The following is a 22,640-nucleotide window of genomic DNA, read 5'->3' as shown; positions in this document are numbered from 1 at the left end:
GTGTGGACCCAATCTCCATAACACCATATAGAATGGCACCAGCAGAATTGAAAGAGTTGAAAGTGCAATTGCAAGAATTGCTTGACAAGGGCTTTATCCGCCCTAGTGTGTCACCTTGGGAAGCACCAGTGTTGTTTGTTAAGAAGAAAGATAGCACTCTCCGTTTGTGTATTGATTATCGACTGTTGAATAAGGTGACAATAAAGAATAAATATCCATTGCCCCGCATTGATGACTTGTTTGATCAGTTGAGGGGTGCAGCTGTGTTCTCCAAAATTGACCTGAGATCAGGTTATTATCAGCTGAAAGTACAAGAGCAGAGTATTCCTAAAACTGCCTTCAGAACCCGCTATGGCCATTATGAGTTTTTGGTTATGCCATTCGGGTTAACTAATGCTCCGGCTGCTTTTATGGATCTGATGAACACTATCTTCAGACCATACCTCGACCAGTTTGTTGTGGTATTCATAGATGATATATTGGTCTATTCGAGGAATGCAGAAGAGCATGATAGACATCTGCGGATTGTACTGCAGACTTTGAGGGAGAAACAACTGTATGCTAAATTGTCGAAGTGTGAATTTTGGCTGAAGGAGATATCTTTCTTGGGGCATATAGTATCAGAAGAGGGCATTAAGATAGATCCAAGTAAGATTGAAGCTGTCCTTAATTGGAGGCAACCCAGAAATGTCACAGAAATTCGCAGTTTTCTGGGTTTAGCTAGATACTACCGTAGATTTGTGAAGGGATTCTCCATGTTGGCATCTCCATTGACCAAGCTGCTTAGAAAAGATGTGAAATTTCAGTGGACGGATAAATGCCAACAGAGTTTTGATGAATTGAAGAAATGTTTGACTGAAGCTCCAGTCCTGACTTTACTTACTCCATGTAAAGAATATACAGTTTATAGTGATGCTTCTCACAATGGGTTAGGCTGTGTATTGATGCAAGATCGAAATGTCATTGCCTATGCATCACGCCAACTAAAATCGCATGAGAGGAATTATCCAACACATGATTTGGAGCTTGCAACTATTGTGTTTGCTCTTAAGATCTGGAGACATTATTTGTATGGAGAGAAGTGCTACATCTACATAGATCATAAGAGTTTGAAGTATTTGGGCACCCAGAAAGAGTTGAATTTGAGACAGAGGAGATGGTTAGAGTTGATAAAAGATTATGATTGTCTGATAGACTATCAACCAAGGAAAGCTAATGTTGTGGCTGACGCAAGTCGCAAGACCATGGCAAGTCTACGGGTTACTCCTTTGTCTTTGGTACCTGAGTTAAGATCATTGCATGCCAGCTTAGAGATTAATGATGAGGGGCAAACAGCAGTTGCATGGCATGTACAGCCAGTGTTGATTGATCATATTAGAATGGCTACTTAGAATGATCAGAAGTATCAGAAGCTGATGGAAAAAGTCCGACAGGGCAAAAAACCAGAATTCTCAATCAGAGATGATGGTCTATTACTACACCAGGGTAGAATATGTGTTCCTAATGATGTTGATTTGAGGCAGATTATTTTGAAGGAAGCACATGAGTCTCTTTTTGCCATGCACCCTGGTGGCACAAAAATGTATAGGGGGCTAAAGGAGCATTACTGGTGGATGGGTATGAAAAGGAATGTAGCAGAGTTTGTATCCAAATGCCTAACTTGTCAACAAGTAAAGGCAGAGCATTAAGTACCGGCTAGGTTGTTACATCCACTACCAGTACTAGAGTGGAAATAGGAAAGAATAACGATGGATTTGGTGATGGGACTTTCGAGGACACAGAAGAGTCATGATGCAGTTTGGGTCATTATTAACAGACTGACTAAATCTGCTCATTTTCTGCCAGTTCGGATGGACTACAATTTAGAAAGATTGGCCAAGTTCTACATTGATGAGATTGTGAGACTGCATGGAGTGCCAGTATCCATCATATCAGACAGAGATCCTAGGTTCACTTCTAGATTCTGGGGTAGTCTTCAGAGAGCCCTAGAAACTAGATTGAACTTCGATCGCATTCCACCCGCAGACGGATGGCGACCGAGAGGGTAATTCAGATCTTGGAGGACATGCTACGGGCTTGTGTGATTGAATTTGAGAGCAGTTGGGATACACATTTGCCTTTGATTGAGTTTGCTTACAATAACAGCTACCAATCTAGTATTGGGATGCCTCCATATGAAGCTTTGAATGGCAGAAAATATAGAACCCCATTGTGTTGGGATGACGTGGGTGAAAGAAAGATGATTGGACCCGAAATTGTTCAGCAAACTGAGGAGAAGATCAGGGTGATCAGAGATCGACTTAAGACTGCATCAGACCATCAGAAGTCCTACATTGATTTGAAAAGAAGGGATATTGAGTATACAGTGGGTGAAAAAGTTTTCCTCAAAGTTTCTCCTTGGAAGAAAATTATGAGATTCGGCAAAAAGGGAAAACTGAGTCCTCGCTTCATTGGGCCATATGAGGTTCTGGAAAGAGTGGGTCCTTTGGCATATCGTTTGGCACTACCTCCAGAGTTAGAGAAGATACATAATATCTTCCATGTGTCTATGTTGAGGAGGTATCGATCAGACCCATCTCATGTACTACCAGTAGAGGAAATTGAATTGAATCCAGACCTCACATATGAAGAAGAACCCATAGAGATTCTGGCTTATGAGGTGAAGCAGCTACGAAACAAGCAAATACCGTTGGTAAAAGTGTTGTGGAACCATCATTCGGGCAAGGAGGCTACTTGGGAACGAGAAGAGGACATGAGGAGATAGCACCCACAGCTATTCAGAGATTAGTACCAGGTAAAATTTTGAGATGAAATTTATTTTAAGGGGGGGGGAGAATTATAACACCCCCGTTTGCATAGCCTGGTAGATTTCACTGTTCCGGTGATCGGTGTCGGTCCGGACAATTAAGGGGATTAGAACCACACTTAAGACAACTAGAGAAGCTATAAATACAAATAATTAGTAATGTTCAATTAGTTAAGTATAACAAGAAAAATAGAACATAAGAAGTTAAACGAGCCGAGAGTCACAGCGATGGGTGACCTTCTTGGGAACGACTGCGAAGTCGATTTAAACCTAAATTTCAAATCGTAAAATGTGACATTGCGGTCCTTAGGACCCTTATGAACACAGTGGAAAAGAGAAAATCATGAAAAAGAACTATTAAGCCAGTCAAATAATTAGGTCAGTGAGCCCGAAAAAATATGGAATTAATTGCAAACCGGGATGAACCGGCGAAGGACAATTTGGTCAATTGACCCCAAGAGCTGACTCCTGACCTAACTGTCAAATAAAATTGGAGAAAAGAAAATTTCGGAATCGAGAATTAAATTAAAGAACTAATAGAAAAAAAAATGCAGTGATTCCAAAGCCAAAATTTTTATAATACATAAAACTACAACTTTTATGTTTTGACCAGAACCTATATCAACTTAGGAAAATTGCTAGAGAAAGTAGAAATGCCTAAACTGGATTTTCAGCAATTCAGCTAAATGGCCTTATGACCCCAGAAGGGTTATCAGGCCATAACTTTCTCTACAAAACTCCAATTATAGTGATTCAAAATGATATTTGAAACCTAAGATAGAGACCTACAATATTATTTTAAGGACCTAGATGAAATTATGAACATAAGAGGCCCAGATGTTAGATACAAAATTGGGCAGAATTCTGAAAACCTAGAATCTGCAGGCTTGTTCATGTGAACAATAATTAGTAATTTGATCATAACTTGAGTTACAAAACTCCAAATTAGGTGAATCAAAAAGGAAAATAAATCTGAGACCAAGAGGAACAAATTTCATGAAGAGCACCTCCCCAAAGTATGGTTGGAACTAGGTAAAAATTGGGTTCAAAGATCAAGATACTAAGCTGTCCATAAAACTAAAATTCATTGAAATTGCAAAGCTAACTTAGGCATGCATTAGACATTCATGTAATGAATACTTGGCAATAGTTGAGGTGAGTATTGAGACATTTTACTTGTGTGTTTTCAGTAGAAAAAAAAAGGTTGGGACGGACAAGGAGAAGTAAGTAAAGAGAAAGGAAATCATTGAAGATTTGTGCACAACTAACATTTTTCTTTGTTTTTAACCTTGTAAATTGATTTGAATGAGTTTATTTGAATGAGTTTGCTTTGAATGAGATTATATGAATGAGATATGGTTTTTCCTTTACATTTGAGAAATTTGTGTATTAGCAACCCCTTTATGGGTTTTATGATGATTTGAATGTGTTTATTATTTTGCAAATGGGATGGTTGATTGAGAAACTCTTGAAATTTTATTTTAAAACTATAGTTAACATGACAGTCCCTTTCGAAATTACCCAGTAGTAATGGCTATTTGGGGTTTGATAATTGATTATGATTATGTCCCCCATTAACAATGGTTAGTAGGGTGAGACTATATGAGTACTCATTAGCTAGCTAGCCCTTCCCTTATTAATAACGGTTAGTGAGGTTGATTTGCTTTGTCGTGATGTACAACACGGTATTGATTGTGAAATTTTGTGTCAATGTCTAAACTGTGTGTTGATGTTGGCAATATTTATGTTTTATGATTTGTGATTTGTGAATTATGATTTCTTTATTGAAAGGTGATTTCAATAAATGGTTCTTATGGACTTAGAATTTATGGTGATATTTTCATGATTATGGAAAATGTGATTTGTTATGTTTTGACAAGTTGTGTTTTATTTTAAGTTTTAAAATTATTAGTTGTGCACTACTGAGTGATATACTCAGCGATAGCTTCTTTATGCTGTCACAGGTAAGGGAAAGGAGAAGGCTGTTGAGTGAGAGACTTGGGAGCAGCTTTTGATTTGACTAAGGGTATATAATAGGTATAACCCTGTAGTTTCATTTTGATGTATTTTGTATGCAACATTATGATTGTACTAACATTGAGCAATTGTATAAAAAGCATTACATTGCTATAACATTTTGAGATTGTAAATATTTGTAATATTATTTCAAGTCTTATGTAAATGTAATTTTTGTAATATTAAGTTTTTTATTTCTAATGAATTATTATTATGCTTGTGAAATGGATTGAAGAATATCGTTTACTTGATTTATATTATGATTTCAACAGGTTATAAATTTTGAGTTTTGTTAAGTTTTAACCATCACCGTGTAGTTTTCCGCAAAATAAAAATAAAAGTAGATGCTATGATCTGTTTAAAATCCCTTATAATATATTTAATGGGTTATCTGTAGGTGTAGTTCGGTAATTCGTTAGCTATATTACAGGAACATGTCTTACCTTACAAAGGGGTAAGGTGTGATAGTAATTTTATTTTAGAGTTTAACCTATATTTTCCTCTACAGGTTGTTGTACTATTTAGTTATTAATTTTTATTGTGTTCATTTATTTAATTATCAGAGCTTTGCTATGACATTGATGTATAAATATATTGTTTTAATTAATGGTATTTAATGGATTATTTACGCTGAGTATTAGGGTTGAGCTAGGCTCTTCTAATTGTGTATATGTAATTGCTTTTGGGCCGACATGACCTACGTTTAATTATAATATTTTATTTTGTATTGTATGATGGGTTTTGAGTTTTGATCTAGTTATGGGTTTGTAAATAGTAAGACTATGAATTTTGGAGGCTTTATATTGGCCTAAGTTCTAGTGCTGATCCAGCCCATAGAGTTGGGTCATGACAATTTCGATTAATTTAGTTATCAAATCAAAGGTCACTAAATCGAAAATCAAAAACCGAAAATTCTTATGATTACTAATCGAAAATTCTTATGATTACTAAATAAAAATTAAACCGAACCGAACTTACTATTACTAAAATAATCAATTTTATCGTTTCAATTCAGTTTTTTGGTTATAGCCAAAAAATGCATACTCCTACTAATATCACTAATCCCCCCACCATAAGGAAACCCTTAGACAAAAGCTATCATGAATTTCATAACAAGTCTAAATGCTACCAGAACTTTAGCCATATCACTCGCCGAAATGACCAACTTCATGAGAGAATGGGGGCGTTTTGCCAAGACTTGTCAAGTAAAAATGAAAGTACCATTTCTATGAGGTTTGGGAAATATTTCGCAAATCAGGGTGAATCTTGCCTAAGTGGATGGAATTTTGCAACATACCGACAATATGACTCTCAAAAAGGTTACTGAGAGTATGGGTAGTAGTATTATGCATTAAAACAATTAAAAGAACAAAGGTGGGAATCACATAGCTCCTTGCATGTATGTCGTTCGTTACAAGAAAAAACACAAATTGGTAATGGATTTTTGTAACGAATTTTGCAACCAATTTTTGATTTTGCTGCAACTTTGGAATAAAATTACATAAAGCAACACTTTAGCAATGAAAACAAAATTCCTTTGCTAAATTTGTTGCTATTAGCAATGGATTTACATTCGTTGCTAAAATTTATTGCAAATCGCTATTGTAAAAATATTTAAATATAAATTTACTAACAAATTTAAAATCCGTTACTAATTTTGTAACAAATTTGTTTCTAATAGTAATAGAGTTTCTGATTCATTGCCATTTTCATAAAATTAAAAAAAAATAATTATATAAATTTTGTCAACAACCATTAAAATTGTTTTGTCAAATTAGCAATAGATTCTAAGTTGCTAATTTTATGAGGGAAAAATCCTACCATTAAAATCTCAAAAGTATATATGATTATAATTAACAACGGATTTGAAATCGGAATCCGTTACTAATAACACTGGAGTTTTTAATCCGTTGCTATTTTTGTGAAATTAAAAAAAATATATATATATATATATATATATATATATATAAATTTTGTTAACTATCATTAAAATTGTCTCTTAGTAATAGATTTCCGAATCCATTACTATTTTTTTAGAGGAAAAATAAATTTTGGAGTTTAAATTTAGCAACGGATTTTAAATCTGTTACTAAATCCATTGCTAATTCGCTTATATATTTCTTTATACCCTTCATTCCCATTCTTCATATCATTCATTCACTTTTTTTTTCCCTCTCCATTACAATCTTTTTTTCTCTCTTCTTTTATTTTCTTCCCAATTCTACAATTTTTTCTTCCTTTTCATTTATTCTTTTCACTTTATATTGATTTTTTATTCCTTTTCATTTATTCTCTTCACTTTATATTATTTTTTATCATCAATTTCTTCCCTTTTATTTCATTTTCTTCCCATATTTCTAATTTTTCTTTATCTTCTTTCATTTTCTTCTCACATCTCTAATTATTTTTCTTCCTTTTCTTTCATTTCCTTCCTTTTTATTTCATTTTCTATCATTAATTTCTTCCATGTTCTTTCATTTTCTGCCCTTTTCTTCCTAATTCTCTCATCATTTTCTCATTTTTCCTATCATTTTCTTTACTTTTATTATTCACCTTTTATTTTCCATTTTCATTAATATAATTTTCCTTCAATTCATTTTTTCACCATAATTTTTTTGAAATAATACCTTTTACTCTCATTATAATGTATCTATAATAAATATTAATGACAATTTAGGTATCAATTAAAATTTTATAAATTGGTTACAATATTAAAATAAAAAATTTATAATATTAAATAGCAATCATATTAGCAACGAATTATAAATTGGTTGCAATTAGTGATGAAAATCCATTGCTAAATCGGTTGTAAATAGCAATCGATTATTTTTTTTTGCGAATTTTTATATTTTTTAAGTTAATTAAATTGGCAACAGAAAATGTTGTCCATTGTTAATTATCCATTGATAAATCTGTAACTAATTGTAATGAAAGTTAAAATCCGTTGCTAAGTGAATTAGCAACAAGCCTCGCTATAATAGACCAAAATCAGTTGTAAATTCGTTGCTAAATCATTTAGCAATGGATTTTTATGAATTAGAAATCGAAAAAATCTCGAAAAAATCCATTGTTAATCTGCGTTTTTCTTGTAGTGAATAGGGCAACAGTTGGTATTTTAGTTTTGTCGAACTTCCCACACATGAAAGACAATAGGTTACATGGTTCTTTGATATTTTTAAAATTTAATTGATTTTAATTATTTTACACATTAATTATGCATTTTAAGAAATTCAAATAAATAAAAACACATATTTATATTGTTAATCTATATTCTATATAAATGTATGATAGGGGAGGAACATTAGCTTTACCCAAATTATCCTTTATTCTTAAAATTAATAATTACATTTTATTATTTAAATTAATTTTAAAGTTTGTATAAATTTAAAATTCTTAATTTTAGAATTCACATAAGTTTAAGATTCTTCATAACTAAATTTAATTAGCTATTAAAAATTAATATATTTAAGACAAGTGTTAAAATTTCAATTCTAATAGTATTAAATAATAATAATAGTTTCAATTCTTTTTTTTATTTAGTTTTATTAAATAATAGATAGATTTAATAGTATAGCAAAAAATATCTATGAACAATAAAAAAAAAACTAATTTCATTTTATTTTAATTGGCTAATAAAAAATAAATTAATCAATATATTTAGTGTTATTTTATAATTATAATTCTAATACAATTATAAGTCTAAATCTTTAAAAGTTTAGAATTTAATACAATTACTTTGTTTGTTTCAATTCGATCTTGAATGTCCTTTTGTATGAATTGATAGCCCATATGTTAAATTTTGCTTCGAGATATTTTAACAAAAAGAAGTGAATGAGTGTTACAAACTCATTTTGGAGCTATCATTAATGTATGTTGGAATTGTGGTGATTACTTTTTGGGTTTCTTATACGTATAAACAAAGGATGATTCCATAGTTGGCTTGCCATTAATTTGCTGATTTTGTGAATGGTCTGCATTGTAATAATCTCTTATTGGGACAATGACCCTATCAAGAACTGCTATTCTAAAATTGATGATTATTATATAGTTTCTGTAACACCCCCGTTTGCATAGCTTGGTAGATTTCACTGTTCTGGTGACCGGTGTCGATCTGGACAATTAAGGGGATTAGAACCACACTTAAGACAACTAGAGAAGCTATAAATACAAATACTTAGTAATGTTCAATTAGTTAAGTATAAACAAGAAAAATAGAACATAAGAAGTTAAACGAGCCGAGAGTCACAGCGATGGGTGACCTTCTCGGGAATGACTGCGAAGTCGATTTAAACCCAAATTTCAAACTGTAAAATGTGACGCTGCAGTCCTTAGGATTCTTATGAACACAGTGGAAAAGAGAAAATCACAAAAAAAGAACTGTTAAGCCAGTCAAATAATTAGGTCAGTGAGCCGAAAGAAATATGGAATTAATTGAAAACCGGGATGAACCGGCGAAGGGCAATTTGGTCAATTGACCCCGAGAGCTGACTCCTGACCTAACTGTCAAATAAAATCGAAGAAAAGAAAATTTCAGAATCGAGAATTAAATTAAAGAACTAATAGAAAAAAAAAGAGAAAATAAAAAAGTTAAAAAGGTGTAGGAAGATGACATCATGCATGATATCATGCATGATGCCATAAGTCATATAATTAAGAAATTAATTAAATGGATTTTTGAGTCTTCCATAAGGATAAAAACAAAAGAAAAGAAAAGAAAAAAAAAGTAAAAAGCCTCATCTTCCTCACCATTTACGTTTCTCTCTCCCTCACCATTGTAAACCTCCATTAAAGCTTGCTTCAAGCTTTGAAACCACCATTAAACCCCAAATCCTCCCATACTTGCTTCACAAAAACTTGATTTAATCACTTGAGAGGAAGATTGGTCATCAAAGAATTGAAGAAAATTGAGAGGAAGTGAAAGTTCAAAGACACCTAACAAGGTAAGTAATGCAAACTTCAAGTTTTTAGTTTAATTAGTGTATGTATAGCATCAAGAGCTTAGAAATAAACTTAAAATAAAAAAAATATGTGTGAGGGACTAAACTAAAATTCGTCCAGCAGGGAGGGGAGAGTGATTTGCATGAGTTTGATTGAGTTAAACATGTTAAGATGCTTGAATAAGTTGAAAGATTGTGTTTATATGCTTTGAATTAGTTAATTACAATGGATTAGAGTGGTTAGGATTTGAGACCTAGGGTTTTGAGGCAAAAGTTTGGATAAATTTGTAAATGGTGTCTTTGACCTAATGTGAAGTGAAAAATGGTCATTGGTGACCAAATGAGGTGTGTTAGAAGTGTTGGAATTAAAAGCCAATTCGGATTGGATAAGGTCATGTGCTGGCAGCATGACCAAAATTTCCTTTGAGGGACCAAAAATGAAATTTTACAAGTCCAATGGATATGGGACCAATTGGGGATGAAAATAGGCACTAAATGACACAATTTTCATTCAGGAAGCCTGCCCAAAAAGTGACTAAAACCTAGTGAACAAAGTGACCGAAGTTGAGAAATCGCAGGCTGCCCTACATAACTTGACCAAATGAATAGTGTTTATTCATTTGGTCATAACTCGAGCTAGGCAGGTCAAAATGACCTGAAATTTTACCAGTAGTTAGATGAGATATAGATATAAAACTTTCATGAAGAACACAAACCCAAATTATGCCATTAACCTAATCAAATTAGTGAGCAAATATGACTCACTGAATCTGCAGAACTGCAGATTACCATATGAACAGTAAAGTTTCAATGGCTATAACTCTCTCTAGAAAACTCCGATTTAGGCGATTCTTGAACCGATGGAAACCTAAGACATAGTATAACATTTCATGTGAAGAAAATTAGACCAAATTATGGACTTAACTTGATCAAATTGCTAAACAAAGTTTGATCAACAAATCTGCAGAACCAAAATTCTGCAGCATGAACAGTAAACGTAATTTGCTTATAACTTGAGCTACAAAACTCCAATTGGGGTGATTCAAAAAGGAGAATAAACTGGAGACAATAAGAAACATTTTCTATGAAGATAAGTTTTGAAACCACAGTGTCATGACCATATATTTGAACACCTCACTAGCACAACTAGTGGGGGTAATTAGTTTCGAATTTTGATTCCTTCTCTGGAGAAGTGTTAAGGTGTGCCAGTAGAAGAGGATGTGAATGGATATCCATATATTTGAGTTAGCTAGCCTTGTGATGTGATTTCTCTTTAGCCTCGGGCTATTGAGATTCTATTTGTTTCGAATGGCATGATCTAACTATGGGTTTTATGAAATGTGATTTGATATTTCAAAATGAAATTGTTTGGAATTAAAACCTCATAAATTATGTTTTGTGTTTAACTCGCATGCTCAGTTCAAATTTTGAATAAATGTGATTTAAGTTTTGCATAAAGATTATTTTAGTATGTTGTGCACCATTAAGTCCTAGTACTCAACGATCGATAGCTTTTATTGCTGTCGCAGATTTAGAGACTAGAGGAGCAGCAGACTGAGCTGCTGAAGATTGAGGATCATTCATCTTGAAGTCTTCGGGTATAATTTATACCCTAACTGTAAATATTTATTTTGATGTATATATTGCACATAAATGTATGGACATGTAAAAATGGGTCTTAAGCAGTTTGTATAAAATTTGTATAAAATTGTAATATAAATTATAGTTTGAAATTCTCTTAATGTAAATTTTGTAATGATGTATCTAAATTGTTTTGTTTCTAATGAAATATGAATGGAACTATTTTATTTAATTTGAATGAAATGGATTGCTAGTATTTTGATGATCATTGGATAGTGGATTTGAAATTTGAAAGTTGATAAATGTGTTGAGAAATTGATTGAGATTGAGTATGAAATTGAAGCAATTGTTGAGAAAAATTTTTAGAAGTGCTTTTTACAGGTATTTGAAGAACTGTTTTCTCAAAATACAGAGGAAACTCTGTCAAAATTTTTATAAAGTTTGCGTAAAAATAAAATGGGCCAAAAATATTAACTAGTTTTAATTTTAACTAAATATTTTAAGTACTTATTAGAAAATGCTCACCACTTATCAAAAGTAAGAAAATTATTTTAAAATCCCTTGTAGGGTACTTAATGAGTTATCGGTAGGTGAAGTTCGGTAGTTCATTAGGTATTCTACGGGATCATGTTATGCCTTACAGAGGAGTAAGGTGTGACAATTTCCTTATTCATAGATATTAGCATAATGCACAATGTACAATAATTATTTGGTCTCTAATTTTGCCGTCAATATTAGACGCTACTTTTAGTTACGAAATTGCATCGTTAGTAAAGAATCCGTCAATAATCGATTGATTATTTTATCGGTATAAATTGGTTTAAATTTTATTTCTCTTGACTTGCCTTTTTTGTTGGTCAAACGTTAGTAAGTCATCAATAAATTACTAACAAAATTCTGCAGTCGATAATTTTTGTAATTATTTTTAAAATTTCTTATTGTGTTCTCGTAATTAAATCATATATGTATAAGAATTTCATAGTTAATAATATAAATTCTTCAAATTTTCTATAATTTACAAATATATGTAATTTTTTCTATATTAAGAAAAAAAAATAAATGATAAATTTGATATAAAAAATAATATATTTCAAGTAACAAAAATTTCATAAAATTAAATAAAGAAAATTAAAAAAAAAATTGGGACTTAATAGAATTTTCATATATTATATAATATATGAAAAATTATATATAAAAATTTAAATAACAAATTTACAGCCGATAAAACAACCCTCAATGCAAGTAAAAAGAAAATAATATATATTAAATATTTATTATTTAAATTTATTAATATAAATAATTAATTAAATATAAAAAGTGTATTTTTATAATAATATTTATAAGTTTTTTAAATATTATATTTCAAATCATTATAAGATTATTAAAATGTAAATTATTAATAAAAGATTTTATATAAATTATTAATTAAAATATAAAAACTAAATGAGTTTTAATATTCAAATAATATAATCAAATTTGAAATTGATGTGTATTTTATGATAAATTTTAATTGAATTCGTGAATACTGAAATTATTAATTAAATTTGAGTGAGATCATTTTTATGAATACTCCCAGTGTTATCATTCCAAATTTCAAATTTTATTAGGAATAACCAATTTATCGGTTCAATTATGAACTAGATTAACTAAAATAATGAATGTCTAAAATATAGGAAGCAAATCAAACTGAATTACATAAAAAAAAAACTTAATAAAAATAATTCCAATTCAGTTCATTGATTTTTCAATACATATTATCACGACCCAACTTATGGGCCGGACTGGCACTAGGACCTGAGCCAGCATGAAGCCCCCGAGGCCCATATTAAGCCTTACTGTTCCCAAATCCATAACCAATGCTCAAAAACTTAGGCCCAACATGTAAATAAAACAAAATAAAATAAAATATTTTTATTCGAGTCAACCAACCAGATAATCTTCAAAAACTGAAGACAGGGGAGCCCCGCTTAATCCTGATACCATTACTAATAAATTGTTTAAATATCAAACAAATCTTTATTTATTAATCTCAAGAATTTAAATTAAAATGATTTCTAACAAGATCCATATTACTACTAACACATGCGGAGTTCTAGATTTCAAATTTAGAAAAAAATATAAAACAATTAAATAACCGACGTTAAACTTGCAAGGAAGAAAGCAGGTTATTCGGTAAAAGAACTCCTCCTGTAGCCTGAAAAAATAGGTGAACATGAGTGAGCTTCAACTCAGAAGAGGGTAAAATACCAATTTTAAGTATAATTTCTATAGCTATCTAAATCTAATGTATCCTAAAGAGTGGAATGCAATACTTTCATAGTTTTCATACAAATCATATCATACAGCAAAAAGGTAAATTTGGAGCACTCACATACCCAATAATATTTAAACAGTACATATATGGGAGCTGATCCCCTATATAGCTCTCTTAATCCAACATCTACCAGCGAATATCTCTCAAGCCGGACTTTCACTTGATAAACCAAATGCAAGGGCTAGCGAGATCATTTCGGAGTCGTGCCTACCCCAACTTATCTATAAAGGACCGGGTCCCAGCAAGTGTCTCTCAAGCCGCATCTACTCGTCCTATCCATATCCAACACCACACACCACACGCATGCCAATGAACACACATTGCTCCAAATTAACATAAATAACATCCATGGCACTTAATCAATTAAGAATGCAATATAAAATGTGCCTAGTATTTAACTACATAGATATATATTTATAAGTGATGCATGGGCATACCTAAACACATAATAATATTGAAATTACAATTAAAATTAATATTTTACTCACAGTACACCAGAGACGACTGTAGAGATTAGGTGAAGGAAGATGGTTGACCCTGATTACCTACATAATTTTATTGTGAATTTATTAGTGCTAATTAAAATTAAAATAAATTTAAAGAGGCAAACACATTCTAATTTATGCTGAAAATTCGGCACAGTCTCACTTAAAACCTACCTAACCTGCAAAAGGGTTCAAAAGAACTTCTATATTCACAAGTCTCACAACCACAACTCAATCACATCACAAAGCCCCTCTTGGGCCTACCCAAACAGTCAACAATCATAATTTAGAAAATTATTATTTAGTCCCTGTAACTGACCCTTTTTGCGAAAACTATCCAAATGAGCTCTAAAAATTCTAAAATTTTGTCCCGCGGTCATTAGCAATATTATTAAGTTGATACAAAAGGAATTATAATTTTTTAACCACCCACAAATATTTTATGGACTTTTTTTTATCCTCAACCTTGTATTAAGCAAAAATGAACTACTTGGAGTTTGAGTATACCTATGCCAAATCTGACCCTGGAACGTGTCCAGAATATCTGAAAATACTAGAATCGACTATAATATTGACTAGGTTTCGGGACGGGCCGTCAGGTAGCCGGGTCTGCTGAAAATTCAGTCCCGGGCATCGATGAGCTATTATCGATCCTTCGCACCTACATGATGCCCAAAAATTTTCAATAATTATCATAAAATTATTTCTAAATTTTTCAGAGTTGAAAAAGCTCGAAATTCTCACTAAGCGATCTGGACCATTCGATTATCGTCTTTTTCAAATGATGTCTGATCGGAGCGATACCGGTCTTATCTCAAAGATTTCGCCATCCTGAGTCCATCGGTGGTCTCGGATTTCCGATCCGATGGTCGGATCGCCGGGAAAATGGCCGAAATATTCGCTACCCAACATTTTCTCTCTCCTCCTCATCTTGCCGGAAAACTCCATAGATTCCGACGTGCTTGGCCTAGAAGTGGGGTCCTTAGCATCCAGGAAGGTTCGCTAGCTTCCTCCACCTCCGTCCATCGGCGCAGTGGCCAGAGTTGGCCTCGAACTCACTTAAGCGCTCTCTCTCTCTCTCTCTCTCTCTCTCTCGTTGACCTGCGCTGCCACCACCTCTCGCTGTTTGGAGCAGCTCTGGTGGCCAATGGGTGGTTGTCTTGTCAACCGGCTTGGGCCCTTACCGGAGAAGAAGGGAAAGAAAAGAATAGGGAGGGGGGGATCGGGAAAGGATGCGTGAAGGGAGGGGGGGGTGGGTGAAGGACGGAGCTGATGAAGTTTATTTTGTTTATATATATATATATATATATATATATATATATATATATATTACTTTTTGGGTATAATTTAATAGGTTTAAAATTCATTTCAATTGAGTTCTAAATAAAATTTTGTGTATAATTAGACAACAAAGAAAATAATAATAATGAATATAGTATTAATAATTATTATAATACTTATAAAATTAATAATAATTTAATTAAACTATATTATGATAATTGATTTAATATTAATGTATAAAACTAACCATTTCAATTAAAATTGGACTATTTAGTAATTATAAATTAGGTAGATACTATTAAATTAATATTTTAATACCATATATAAAAATATAAAATTTATATTTTAAAATTCAGGTCATTACAATCTTCCTCCCTTAAGAAAAATTCGTCCTCAATTTTTTGAATAAACTGGGAATAAAGAAAAGAAGATTATTAGTACAAGTGCGAGCATTACTCATCCATCTAAAACTAAGCCATTATATTTGAGTACTCATTGATCTTTTCCTGATATCTCTAGTACACATGATTGCTCCCAATGCACTCAGATATGGTATGTAGGAATACTAGTCTTGACTCCTTTCTATTACCAATTTCTGGGGCAAATATGTGACTCTGCCTACTTTACAAAGTCTCTTGAAGTGCCCATATGAAATAACTACTTTTACACGTACCTTACTTAAAATTATTACTGATTTTATTAGCCATTGAAGCTTTAGCTAGTTCTCTTTAATATTCAAAACGTTCGCACAGCCTTAACTTCATGATACTACAAGCTTCCAATTTACTTCACATCACTAATGAGGTCCTTATACTAACTCCTTTCTATCTCATAAGTCATCAGCTATGTAAACTTCCATCCGAGTGTTAAGCATTTCTTACTCCATCTATCGATATCAACAATTGAACTGGTCTCTCCTCTAACATGACAAGAGTCTATGTATTCTTAAGCTATCCAATTGACATGACTTATCATATCCTCTTCCTTTCTTGAAAAGAGAGATCCTTGACTTCCATTTGAACTTCTTACTATCTGACATGCGTCCTAACACATTGGTGCTTAGATCGAGGTTCCCCTACTCCCTTAACCTACCTTTTTACAATAACTTACCATAGATATTTCTTAGTGTCTCTCTCATACCATTCCTCTTTGTCTTTCCTTGCCTTGTACCTTTCCCTTGACACTCTTGTCATGACCCGATCCCATTAGCATTAATGGTACCCTGTTTACTTTTTAACCTTAACTTGATTGCTAACACTGTTACTTCAAGAATTTTAACTCTGCAATTAGTTTCCACCAGGATAATCACCATAGATGATTCTCTTTGTGCTTCCTTGCTAACATGACTATCAAAATATTATTATTATTCCCTCTACAATCCTTGAGCCTATAAGTTCCACCTGAAATGATGGGGTAGTGGTGGATGCGTGTTCTGCCACAATTCCCAACTAGATACTTAGTTGATTCTCCTTGATCTCCACATATATTGCTTACAGCTTTCTAAACTTTAGCCTCAAATTTATCCATTAATAGCAATTTCATCCACTAAAACTCATCCATAAATAGTAATTCCTCCAGCTTATAGTTCAGAAGGATTGCAAGCCCTTGTATCTAACTTGATTTAACTCCTGTCACTACTCTGATCTTCCTTTCATACTTAACATTAAGTATGCACTTACCGTCTTTCTCAAACCAAGAGATTGTGTATGGATTGGTGCCTACCAAACTCTCAAATAACTAGGTCTCTTTGACTCAGTTTCTGTTCCTTATATAACCCTCTAGAACCAAAAGCACAAGCTAAACTTGAAGAGAAAGAAAAATATCCTCTTATAGTCAATTACACCCGATTGTCCATATAATAACATTTACTTATGTTTCTTGGTCTTTCTCTTCAAATTTCATCATCTCCTAGCACAATTATGCTCTACCTATAAGGTATCATCTGCACGAACCCTTTATCGTACCATTGTCCTTTCTGACATAATATTTTATAATTTATTAACTTTACTTATACTCGATCTATGATTTATACCTATCATCATTTATACTGTGCCCTTAACTTTTGTTGAATCCTGAAAGATTTCTCTCACTAACAGATTCTTCCAGCACTAATTCGACCCTTACCTATGGTCATTAATTTGATCCTTGAACTTTTTAATGATTTATAACCACCTATACTTGTCACTTTTCGTTCTACCTCTACTATTGTCCTATCATTATTGCTTCACTACAAAGTGATTCTGTTGATCACACTAAAGACGTTTGCCTGACATTCATAACGAATCTCTAACTACCTTCTCACTATCTCAAAAGTCTAACCTAAAGCCTATGTGTCATTATCTATCATTCTTTCCTCTCATCATATCTAATTGATTCATTAGATTGACTTTTATTCAACTTACTACTTACTAACTTCTTTTCTCTGACTGATTAGATAATTCATAATACCATTACACACCTCCTAGCTTTTGCTCATTATTATTGTATCCCTCGCCCAATCTTCTTGATACTGCTAAAAAGTTAAAGGAATCTTGCCCCATTGCTATCCACTTCACTTTAGGAATAGGGAATAGATAGAGTATGATCCAATCATGCAATTCCAAGCTCTATATTATAACCCCTGGCACTACCTCAACTACATCATGCCATGAGTATCACATTACTAGATTCCATACCTCCATCCTTGTCATTCACCTTGCCAAGAATAACACTTAGCCTACCCTATATCTTAACTTTGTTCCTTTTATTCTGCGTTCTTCAGGTTGTCCTTTCATTTATTTCTTTTATCTAACTCAAAATAGAACTTAACTATTCTATCTCTGGTTTTATTCTTCTTCCTAACATGACAGTTGTACTTGCTAACTGTATCTTTCAAAGTCTCTACCAGGTTATCACATATTTTTGCTACTCATATTTGGTCCTTTGACCACTCTAGCTAGTACTTCCACTGACATTTTGATTATGTTGCATCAGCAATCAATTGTCCAAATTTTCATTCTGCACTTTCTCTATCCACTTACTTTCTGTGATTCATCTTCGCTAATTTATTACTCTTAAAACTATTATAATTAGATTATACTATTGTTTTGAACAATATGAAGTCAGAAAGAAACTCAAGAAATTGCAGTCATACATTTATAGTGTGATTTATATTCCTATCCTTTAGCCTATATAATACCCTTATTACCTTGAGAACTGATTCTGCAGAAATTTTATTTTTTCCATGTTTACTCAATTAGCCAAAACTTAAGATACTAGGCACCCAAACCCGTCATTCAATACAAGGGCTTTACATCCATCATGATCTAATCATTTATGGTTCCTATAATGGAACTTGTATCCTCTCCAGGATACCCAAACTAAATACTCTCTACCACACTCTACAGTCCCATCTAGGACTCTATTTTGTTGGTCACCATCATTAGTAATAAAACCCAATCTCTCTTGAAAGAATAAGACCACTTTACATCATAATTAATTGTGAAAAAGATACTACATCTACCACCCTACCACAACCACGTCTGGTTATCTGCTCTCGTATCATACTGTAAACCCCTTAAAGCATCGTTTCACAGGCTATGAACATCATCCATAGCATTCTGTCTCCTTTAGGGGAGAAAAATCGTACCCTGCGCCTTGTTGCTACACAAAGAAGATATTGTTTTTCATTAAACTTTAGGCAAAAAGCCCATTGCAATGCCAAAACTATCTAAGACCTCATATAAAAGACCAAATGGCCTCACCCTATAGGTGTTACCTTTAATTTATGACTATACTAAAACCTCTAGTCTTTCAGCAATTCCTGATGTAACTGTAGCTCATTTTAGGGTAACTGAGTCACTGAATTTAGCTACCTTACAACTGAGACCCTTCGATATTCTAGCTCTAGAGTTTTAAATCTCTACCTAGGATTTTCAAACTCTTTTGTAGTAATAGAACCCTGTTCTGGCATTACTGTACCAAAATAGAGACTATCTGCAAACATCCTCCGCATGTGCACTATGAGGAAGCATGCAGCTCTACACAATAATCTCATATAAGTACTGTAATCTGCAGCTTACAGCACAAATATCGAGAACATTGCATAGTTACTACGGTACATTCCACACACTAGATTTCCTGAATCTCTTATCTCTCTTGAGTTCACTAATACTATACATTTACTTTGATGGGGTATCCACTGATGACTACTAGTAGTGGTACCCTTGCTCCCATCTAAAGCAACTATATTACCAAAAATCACCTTTATGTCCTTGTGCCTTGCACCACGTAGGCACAATACTTAAACCCATACTGACAGAAATATAGCATTTCTTGGAGTACGTATCCTCATAGCATACCTCAACATGTCTGCTAACTCTATTTCACATTTCTATGTACTCTACGAAAATCAAGACATTAACTGAGGCACTCTTATATTGCCTGAGGTATAACGCAGAATCTAGAAACAAGGATTTACAAAAGAAGACGAAACAGGATCCTATGCTCCGCATGTGACCTCCTAACAAGTCTTCTTTTTACACTCCCAATTACATTATTTCCCATGAATCTAAAGCCTAAGCTCTGATACCACATTTTTCACGACCCAACCTATGAGCCGGACCGGCACTAGGACCTGGGCCAGCATAAAGCACTCGAGGCCCGTAGTAAGCCTTACTATTCCCAAATTCATAACCAAGGCTCAAAAACTTAGGCCAAACATGTAAATAAAATTAAATAAAATAAAATATTTTTATTCAGGTCAACCCAACCAGATGACCTTTAAAAACTGAAGTCAGGGGAGTCCCGCTCAACCCTGATACCATCACTTATAAATTATTTAAATATCATACAAATCTTCATTTATTAATCTCCAGAATTTAAATTAATACGATTTCTAACAAGGTCCATATTACTACTAACACATGCAGAGTTCTAGATTTCAAATTTAGAAAAAAATATAAAACAATTAAATAACCGATGTTAAACCTACAAGAAAGAAAACAAGTTGCTCTGTAAAAGAACTCCTCCTGTAGCCTGAAAAAATAGGTGAACAGGAGTGAGCGTTTGACTCAAAGAGTAAAATACCAATTTTAAGTGCAATTTCTATAGCTATCTAAATCTAATGCATCCTAAAGAGTGGAATGCAACACCTTCATAGTTTTCATACGAATCACATTATGACAGCAAAAAGGTAAATTTGGAACACTCACACACCCAATAATGTTCAAACAGTACATATATAGGAGCTGATCCCCTATACAACTCTCTTAATCCAACCTCTACCAACAAGTGTCTCTCAAGCCGGACTTTTGCTTGATAAACCAAATGCGAGTGCCATCGAGATCATCTCAAGCCGTGCCTACCCTGACTTATCCATGAAGGACCGGGTCTCAGCGAGTGTCTCTCAAGCCGCGTCTACCTATCCTATCCATATCCAACACCACACACCACATGCACACCAACGCACGCGCACTGCTCCAAATTACCATAAACAACATCCATGGCACTTCATCAATTAAGAATGCAATATAAAATGTGCCTAGTGTTTAATTACATAGATACATATTTATAAGTGATGCATGAGCATGCCTGAACACATAATAATATTGAAATTATAATTAAAATTAATATTTTACTCACAGTACACCAGAGACGACTGTAGAGATTGGGTGAAGGAAGCTGGTTGACCCTGATTACCTACATAATTTTATTGTGAATTTATTAGTGCTAATTCAAATAAAAATAAATTTAAAGAGGCAAACACATTCTAATTCATGCCGAAATTTCGGCACAATCTCCCCTATACTTAGGACCTACCCAACCTGCAAAAGGGTTCAAAAAACACTTCTATATTCACAAGTCTCACAACCACAACTCAATCACATCACAAGGCTCCTCTTGGGCCAACCCAAACAGTCAACAACCATAATTTAGAAAATTATTATTTAGTCCCTGTAACTAACTCTTTTTGCGAAAACTATCCAAATGAGCTCTAAAAATTCTAAAATTTTATCCTGCGGTCATTAGCAATATTATTAAGTTGATACAAAAGGAATTATAATTTTTTAACTACCCACAAATATTTTATGGATTTTTTTTTATCCTCAACCCTGTATTAAGCAAAAATGAATTACTTGGAGTTTGAGTTTACCTATGTCAAATCTAACACCTGGAACGTGTCCAGAGTGTCTGAAAATGCTAGAATCAACTGTAATATTGACTAGATTTCAGGATGAGCCATCAGGTAGCCAGGTCTGCCGAAAATTCAGTCCCGGGCGTCGATGAGCTATTATCGATCCGATCACACCTACATGATGCCCAAAAATTTTCAATAATTATCATAAAATTATTTCTTAATTTTTCAGAGTTGAAAAAACTTGAAATTCTCACTAAGCGATATGGACCGTTCAATGATCGTCTTTTTCGAACTGTGTCTAATCGGTGTGGGACCAATCTTATCTCAAAGATTTCACCGTCCTGAGTCCATTGGTGGTCTCGGATTTCCGATCCGACAGTCAAATAGCCGAGAAAATGGTCAGAATGCTCGCTACCCAACATTTTCTCTCTCCTCCTGATCTTACCGGAAAGCTCCATGGATTTCGGCTTGCTTGGCAGGGAACTGGGGTCCTTATCATCCAGGAAGGTTCACCGGCTTCCTCCACCTCCATCCGACAGTGTAGTGGCCAGAGTTGGCCTCCAACTCACTTAAGCGCTCTCTCTCTCTCTCTCTCTCTCTTCAACTTATGCTGCTGCCACCTCTCGCCGTCTGGAGTAGCTCCGGTGGCCAATGGGTGGTTGTCCTGTTAACCGGCTTAGGCCCTTGCCAGAGAAGAAGGGAAAGAAAAGAATAGGGAGGGGGAGATCGGGAAAGGATGCGTGAAGGGGGGAGGGGGGGGAGGACGCAACTGATGAAGTTTATTTTGTTTTGTTTTGTTTTATATATATAAAAAAAAATATATAATACTTTTTTGGTATAATTTAATAGGTTCAAAATTCATTTCAATTGGGTTCTAAATAAAATTTTGTGTATAATTAGACAACAAAGAAAATAATAATAATGAATACAGTATTAATAATTATTATAATACTTATAAAATTAATAACAATTTAATTAAACTATATTATGATAATTTATTTAATATTAATGTATAAAACTAACAATTTTAATTAAAATTGGACTATTTAGTAATTATAAATTAGGTAGATATTCTTAAATTAATATTTTAATACCATATATA

At 33.3% G+C, this 22,640-nt stretch overlaps 1 long non-coding RNA gene across 1 annotated transcript; it reads right to left on the bottom strand.

Annotated features, from left to right (window-relative positions):
• Positions 1-13,276: 13,276 nt before the first annotated feature.
• LOC131171073 (uncharacterized) lies at positions 13,277-22,426 on the bottom strand. Its single transcript, XR_009141818.1, has 3 exons — positions 21,554-22,426; positions 21,043-21,099; positions 13,277-13,534 (listed from the first exon to the last, which is right to left on the bottom strand). It is a non-coding gene; the product is annotated as an uncharacterized LOC131171073 (long non-coding RNA).
• Positions 22,427-22,640: the final 214 nt, after the last annotated feature.

The sequence above is a fragment of the Hevea brasiliensis genome, chromosome 12 (assembly GCF_030052815.1).
Source record: "Hevea brasiliensis isolate MT/VB/25A 57/8 chromosome 12, ASM3005281v1, whole genome shotgun sequence".
Lineage (NCBI taxonomy): Eukaryota > Viridiplantae > Streptophyta > Magnoliopsida > Malpighiales > Euphorbiaceae > Hevea > Hevea brasiliensis.
This window is presented reverse-complemented; position numbering and strand designations above follow the sequence as displayed.